The sequence below is a fragment of the Dipodomys merriami genome, unplaced genomic scaffold, assembly GCF_024711535.1.
Source record: "Dipodomys merriami isolate MVZ:Mamm:240054 unplaced genomic scaffold, mDipMer1.0.p SCAF_214, whole genome shotgun sequence".
Lineage (NCBI taxonomy): Eukaryota > Metazoa > Chordata > Mammalia > Rodentia > Heteromyidae > Dipodomys > Dipodomys merriami.
This window is the reverse complement of record NW_027203538.1, coordinates 1138403-1146159: the sequence shown is the minus strand read 5'-3', so window position 1 is coordinate 1146159 and position 7757 is coordinate 1138403. Positions and strand designations below refer to the sequence as shown.

The following is a 7757-nucleotide window of genomic DNA, read 5'->3' as shown; positions in this document are numbered from 1 at the left end:
CATCTAATTGTCTAATGCTCCTGGATCAGAGTCACTCCTTCTATCAATCTGAACCAACCCTTTCTCCAAGATTTATTTCAGATTTACCACTTCCTTTATTACATGTGTACATTGAGTATTCTAGCTGTACTTGTCCCTTGTTGTATTTTTCATTCATTCTATTTCTTTACTATTGTTCCTCTCTGTTCTCAATTTCCTGATAGTCATTCTGTTAAACTGCCTGTTAATACTTTGAAAGGTTTATATACATTCCATGGAGTTTCAATCCCACATATACATGAACTGATGTCAGTTTATATTTCCATAATTCATTCATCTGCAATAACAATTTGCAAGACTGAAGATGTGAATCACTTAGACATGATTTTATTCTCATTCATTTGGAAGATTAATCTTTAGGCAGCAAGAAAGTTTAAAAATTACTTAGAATGTATTCCTAACTACCAGTTTTTTATAAATGGCTTTGTACAATGGTGTGTGATTATTTAATTTTACCTAGGATAATATTTTCTACTACCTATAAGTTTTGGAAAAAGAAGAAAACTAAAATTTACGAGTGTAGAGGAATATGATAGAAATAGAAGACATATTTTATATTTGTCACATCTCTGATCAGTACCCAAATGCAAGACTTAAAGTCATATTTCTTACTATATTAGACAGATAGGGAAAACATAAAACAACACTTGATAAAGCAACTATTAGTGACTTTTTAAAATGTACGTTCTTATGTGATGAAATTTACTTTATTAGCTAATACTTGGGTTTGGAATATGGGAGGCTGATCTATTTAACACATTTATAGAAGGCACCTACTAAACAACACAAATGGTGGGGGTACTATTTCTACACTTTAATGAATGAATTTGGTTGATATTAATGTTGGGTAAGTAAATCAACTCTATTTTAACTTGCTCCCTACACTTGAAAGCCTTTTAATGTCACTATCATCTACTTGTCAAGTGTTATTTTGGCAAATGTGATTTTAAATAGTTTATTTGAAAATGAATATACTTTCAGGAGATTAAGGGTAGGTTATCATTAGTTTGAGAATAACAACATTTTTATACTATACAACCTAGTTTTCTGAAGTACCGGTGTTTTGAAGCACTAAGGATCTTCTTAGTTAATGTTTTTCTAAATTATATTTGACCTCTAAATCAAGTATTCCTTGCCTTGGTAGACCAATTATGGATCTATCGTTTCCAGAAACTATTTTTGGCCAACTTATGCTGCACTGAAATCTTTCATTAATCATTAGGAGAGGGGTATTAAAAATAATCTTGTTCATTTGTGATTTTGTTCACTCATATGGGCTGGTCATTTGTAAATTGAAAATTTGAACTACAGTACTTTCTCTCATATTTTGTGATCTCATCTTTCATTTCATGTTGCCTTGCATTTCACAGTTGATTACTGCTAATTCCTGTAAGGAATTGGGGACCTGAAATATTATAGGACATGAGAAATTGAGATTAGTCTTCAATTACTTTCTGTTGGCATGTTGCATGAGCCTAAGTGAGAAGTCTTGCCCTTGTTATCTGATGTTGCAGATAACTTGAACCTGGTATCCTAGGGCCCGTGGGTCCTGCAGAAGAATAATAGCTTTTAGACATCATATCAGCAAAATTTGGGTATAATCAGTAAGAATGCTTCAGAAATATGGAGAAAAACACTTTGGGACCAGCAAGTTAAAACAATAAACAGAGTATCAGAGTAAAATCCCTTATACATTAGTGGAAAACAATACTGTTATTTTACCATATGAATTCTGAAGACCACGAACACATGGAAGGTATCACAAGTTTATACCGAAGACATTGAATTGAAACTTTTTATATTCTAATATATATTCTAAACCTAATTATTTATATTCCAATCTATTTATGAGTATAAATGTCAATATATTTGTCAAACTATCAATTCTAGTAAGATTCACTGTGTGAAATTTAAAATCAGCACATATAAATATAAAATATATAAGTATATATAATATAAAAAAGGCAACTCTGTTTTAAAGTATTATTCCATTATCTCTACCTCAGTTTTTGGTAGAGTTAGATTTAAAGCTTTAGCATTTGTTGATTTACAGCCTAGAGGCAAGAGGGAACACTGTGATTAAAACATTACCAATTTAAGGCCTAATATCGAGGAGAAACTTATGGACTTCTCCAGGAGCTATAGAAATATTTGGTGATAGAAAGTCAGTAGTGTAAGTTCCTGCCTGGTTGGATGATAGACAGGCAAGGACAGTAGGTAATCATGCATATGAACAATTTTTTCACCTTCTTGGCTTTAGCTACTTTTGAAATGATAAGTATAATAAACAATTATATTTTGATAAAATGCCTTCCATTCTAAACAATTCTGTCTGAACTGTTCATCTCTCTATGATCTCTTGTAACTAAGGTTAGTTTTGTTCCAGTGGACAATCTTTGCTGTCACGGTAAGATATTCTGATTGGTCTGTTCCTACATGGAAGAAAGGTAAAGGGTCAGCTAGACATTTGTCCCAGCAAGACCTCATTTTGGAAATTTTAATTTGCACAAGTTAAGAAGTAGCTCTTAAGCAAGGCTTTCTTTGAATCCATTAGCTCCACAAAGCTAACTCAGTTGATAAATACTTGAAAAGCAATCACCTTTGGACATAGCTGTAAAGGCTTCAAAGTATGATAAAATTTAAAATGAAAAAGACAAAATAGTCATTGACAAAAAATTGCAAATATGAGCAATCGACCAAGAAATATGTTTTTTTCCATTATACACAGAATTTTAGAGAAATAAGATCAATAGAATTTTTAGGAACAATAAGGGTTCCTTGTTATAAATAGTCAACCATGGATATATGCCTGTATAAAGAGTGCATCATTAAGTACTTAAATTTAGATGATACTACATCTTTCAGCAGCAGGCCTACCCAAATTACAACAATACAGAGATTAACATGGCACTTGCCGAAGAATGCTATGAAAATTTGTGAAGTATTCCATATTTTTCATTCTTCTGATGCAAGAAATGAAAAACAGTTAAAAACAGTTATTAAAAAGTTCATTACAAAAATAGAAGTGTAACAATACGTGTAATTCATAGAATTAAAGGTTAGTTTGACATCAGTATATTAAATCTTCACCTGAGAAAGGCCTTTACATAGCATAACCTTTACAAAACTTGAAATTAGTTAACATTGTCATTTTATCCCAAAGAAATAAAATAATACAAGGACCTAGGAAAAAAAGAATCTTAAACTTTTTCTATATGTAATGCAATCTGAAAGGACACATTTATTAATGAACATATACATTATATAACAATGTAGAATTCAAAGTATTATATCTAGGAGCGAATTAAATAGATTGTGGACATTATACAAACAGATATACTTTTTTCAGAAAAGCACCATGAACATCTTTAGTTTCTATACTATTTATTTCAAAAGATAAGTTAAAATTATTTCTGATTTGAAAAAATCACAAACTCTGCAGAAAACATTATAGATGTACACAAACAACTCTTGAATATATTTTGACATCAAAGTCAGGCAATTCACTTGGATGAATACATGGAATCCATGAATTTTTAAAGTAAGATATTGCTGTTGCTTTGTATTTTGAAAATAAAAATTGTAGGGAAACAAAGGATGGACTGGCATTTTTGAAATTTAAGAAACTCAACCAAACCATTACAACTTAGGAGAACAATTTGTACAGTCTTCCACAAATTCAAAGAGGTACTAATACTTACTTATCCTTTTGGAAATATCAAATGCAGTTTTCGAGATCCAAAAGAAGAAATTTGCTTGGATCTTCCTCAATTTTTTTCTTGCAAATGATACCATTCCTCATTTTTTCATCTTACTTCCTGTCTTCGTCAGAATTGCTTAACCGGAGCCTTTGAGTGCCTGTGGGAATGAGATGTCCATGTTTTTCTCCAATAGTTCACATTGATTGAACTGGTCAGAAAAATCTGGTGAATTTTCTGCATATATTTATTCACCATGATTTATTTTATCTTTTTTCCATTTTTACTACTCTAAATTATTCTAACTGGAGAGTAGGGAATTTATAGAGAGCAGAGGAATGATTTTCCTCAATATTCAAAGGTACAGACTGAAAATTAGGAACAGTGGTGTCTTCATGTGCAGCTTATTCTAGGAATGAGAAAATAGGAAACAATGGCTTCTATGTAAATGATTTGGGAAATACCATGTTATAGTGTAAGAGAACTCACTATTCAACTTATGGGCTTAAAGAACTTTCTAATAGCTTTCTAATGTTGGTATTCAACATTAGAAAAAATGTATAATGCAGTAGTAAAATAGAAGTCCTTTGTATGACTACCTAAATTCTTGTTTTATTAAAGACATTTGTTTTCATCTAAAAAATAGGCCTGTCTATTGTCTTCAGGTGATTTTGATGATTGAAGATGCTTAATGAGAAGTCAAAATGTATTAGTAGTCCTTTTCTATCAAATAAATTTCACTTTTTCTTCTTGGAGGATATAATGATCAAAGCAATAATTCAGAATCAGCAAGCAATCGTTCAGAATCATGCTTGCAGTGCAAGTGAATAACCAGTAAGTAATCCTTGATACCATTATCCACAAAGATTTGTCACAGATACAATCTGCCTGCCTTCTCTAGCTGCTTTCCTAGCCTGAACCTATTCCTTCATTGTACAGGAAAAGTGTGATTCAACTGATTTTAGTCAGATCTGTTAGTAGAATTATCAAGTATTTAGATTCTTTTTTAAAAAATTAGTTGTGGGGCCTGAACTCTGGGCCAGGGAACTGTCTTGAGCTCTTCAAATCAAGGCAAGCACTCTACCAATTGAGGCACAGCACCACTTCTGGATGGTTCTGTTTATGTGGTGCTGATTTGGGAAATGGCAGAGCAGAAAGTGAAATGATGCAACCAAAAATATAAAAACAAAATAAATTAGGATAATTATGGAGCAATCATATTGTCTATGAGAACCATGAAAGAGAGAGAGGAAAATAGATAGAGATGTGCAATGACCTAGCTAGCCACAAAATCCATGCTTCTATTTTTTAAAAGAGATGGAATTAGAATATATGTATTTACTTGAAATTAGTAAATACATTTTTAGTAGCCTACATAAAGAGTCAGAGCTTTGACCAAATTACAAACAAGAATCTTAAAACTTGTGCTGGGATGGTGGATCAGTGGTAGAGTGCTTGCCTTGCAGCTTACTACAGCAGAGACTATTTCCAAAAAGGCCACACATATGAATAATAGGGATGAGGATGAGTAAACCCCTCTTCATTGGGAAGCCTAGAGTGGAAAACTAGAAATTGTCCATGAGTTGGTAGCTCAAGGCAGATATTCATGCAATAACTGTGAATGGCTGGACACCCCTGTACAGTGCTTATATGTGGAACATATTGCAACAGCACACACACACACACACACACACACACACACACACACACACATCATCATCATCATCATCATCATCATCATCAGATTTCTTCTTATTTTTTGCGTATGGTCTTAAGAATAAATTTACATTACTAACATGAATTTCTGACAGGAAAATATCATCACTGTACATCTTGGTTGTATGCTCTCAGGTTTAAATTACTATCTAAGTATGTGCATTAGATAAGTATAGGAAAAAGTAGGAGCCACATCGGTGGCTCAGGTCTTTAATCCTACCTAATCAGAAAGATGAAATCGGATGATTGTGCTTTGAAACCAGACCAAGAAAAAAAAGTCCGTTAGATTCTGATTTGAAAGTAACCACAAAAGCTTGAAATGGAGCTGTAGTATAAGCATTAAAATGCTAGCCTTGAGAAAACTAAAACGAAAAAATAACAAATTCTGGAACAGAGTCAGGCCCTGAGTTCAAGCTCTAGTATTAGCACAAAACGAATGAATGAATGAATGAATTAACTAAAAATAAATTAAGTGGTCACATGTGGAGAGGCAGGTAAAATATAACAATCGTGGAGACTGGATTATGTATTAATTTGTAAAAATGCAAATTATCATTTTTCTTAATCATTAATATTTTATTTGAACTTTATTGTACAATAAACCCTGAGTTTGGCATGCATGTATGTGTGTGTGTACATGTGCGCACATGTGTGTGTATGTGTGTGTGTGTGCGGTTGCAATGTTGCTTGCCAATGTGGATAGAGTGAGGCTGAAAAGAGCTGTGTTGAAATGTTGTTATTTATCAGGGTTCCATCCTGTCATTTCAATGGAACCACCCTTCTGTACATTTTACTTGTCAAATAATAACATCCTCATAATCAAAGCATTTACACCATTAAGTTAGATAAAAGAGATCACTTTCGGTTCTTAGTATATGTTAGGCAAGAAGATACACATATAATTAGGTAGTGAGTTATTGCTGTAAGATGACTGTCAGTACAAAATATGTATTTGACATCTTAAATTGGATATACTTTTAAGATATACTCATAGAGTGATTTTGACCAACTCAACCAAACAGGTATTACTCTGGTTATTCCTGTGAAACTCAAGGTGGATAAACACTTTCCAGATTTCTGTTGAAAATAACTTTGTTTGTAAGATCATATCTATTCACACTAAGATAATAAACCCCATATTTTTTAGGTTTGAATATCCCATCATATTTACTGAAAATCAGTATTGTGGATATGTTTGTTAGATATACATTGCAAAAACAAACAAAAAGCATGTGTCATCTCCAGATTGTGGATGCATTTGAAGTTGTTTTGTACATACAAATGTTTCTTAATTAATTGTTCTTTTGTGGGAGTAACTATCACAACTTTAACAAATAAGGATTTTTGAATATCTTTTCCAATATAAATAAGATCCCAAAGAAAGTCTTGCAATTTCTGAAAACCCTTTGAATATTTTATGATCCTAATTACTCAGGAGACTGAGATCGGAGGATCACAGTTCAAAGCCAGGCCGTGAGACTCTTATCTCCAATTAACCACCAGGAAACCAGAAGTGGCACTCTGGCTCAAAGTAACAGCACACTAGCCTTGAGCTGAAGAGCTTGGGGACAAAGCTAAGGCCCAGAGTTCAAGCCCCACAACCGAAAATGAATAAATAAATAAATAAATAAATAAATAAATAAATAAATAAATAAATAAATAAATAAATAAAGCAGCCGGGTGCTGGTGGCTCACACCTGTAATCCTAGCTATTGAGGCTGAGATCTGAGGATCATGGTTTTCAGTTCATTGACTATACAGCTAAAAACATTTCTGAAATAAACATTGTTAAAATCTGAAAATGTAAATGGGTATATAGTCTTTTTATGCATCATTTTATGAAAAGCCAGTTTTTATGAAACTAAAAGATATAGAATAAAAGAATGGAAGTGAATTGGGTGAGCTAATTATTAGTATAACTTTGTTTTCTATTAGCATAGTCTTTTGAATTACATGATGAAGTTAAATTATGTCCTTTGTGACACTATGCTTGTTATTTTTAGAATCTTTGTAGTTATAAGAGTGAATTTGAAAAAAAAAAGAGTGAATTTGTAGTATAAATAGTCTTTGAAAATGATTAGGATTAATCTTGTGTTTTGTGTCCTATTCCCCTAAAAATGAGTTATTTTCAAGTGTTAATAGTTTATAATTGAATCTTCAGTATCATAAGAAATTTTGAAAAAATGGATTGTGTGGGGTAAGATGTAGCTGCCTCTTCTCCGAACCTCCCCTTTGCCTCCGGACTTCTCAGGGGCCAGCAGCAGCCCGACCAGGGGCACGGGAACGAGGGCTCAGCAAATGACC

General features: G+C 32.7%; 1 pseudogene; it reads left to right on the top strand.

The window, feature by feature from the left end:
• Nucleotides 1–2894: 2894 nt before the first annotated feature.
• Nucleotides 2895–2995, top strand: LOC138834420 (U6 spliceosomal RNA; annotated as a pseudogene).
• The last annotated feature ends 4762 nt before the right edge of the window (nt 2996–7757 follow it).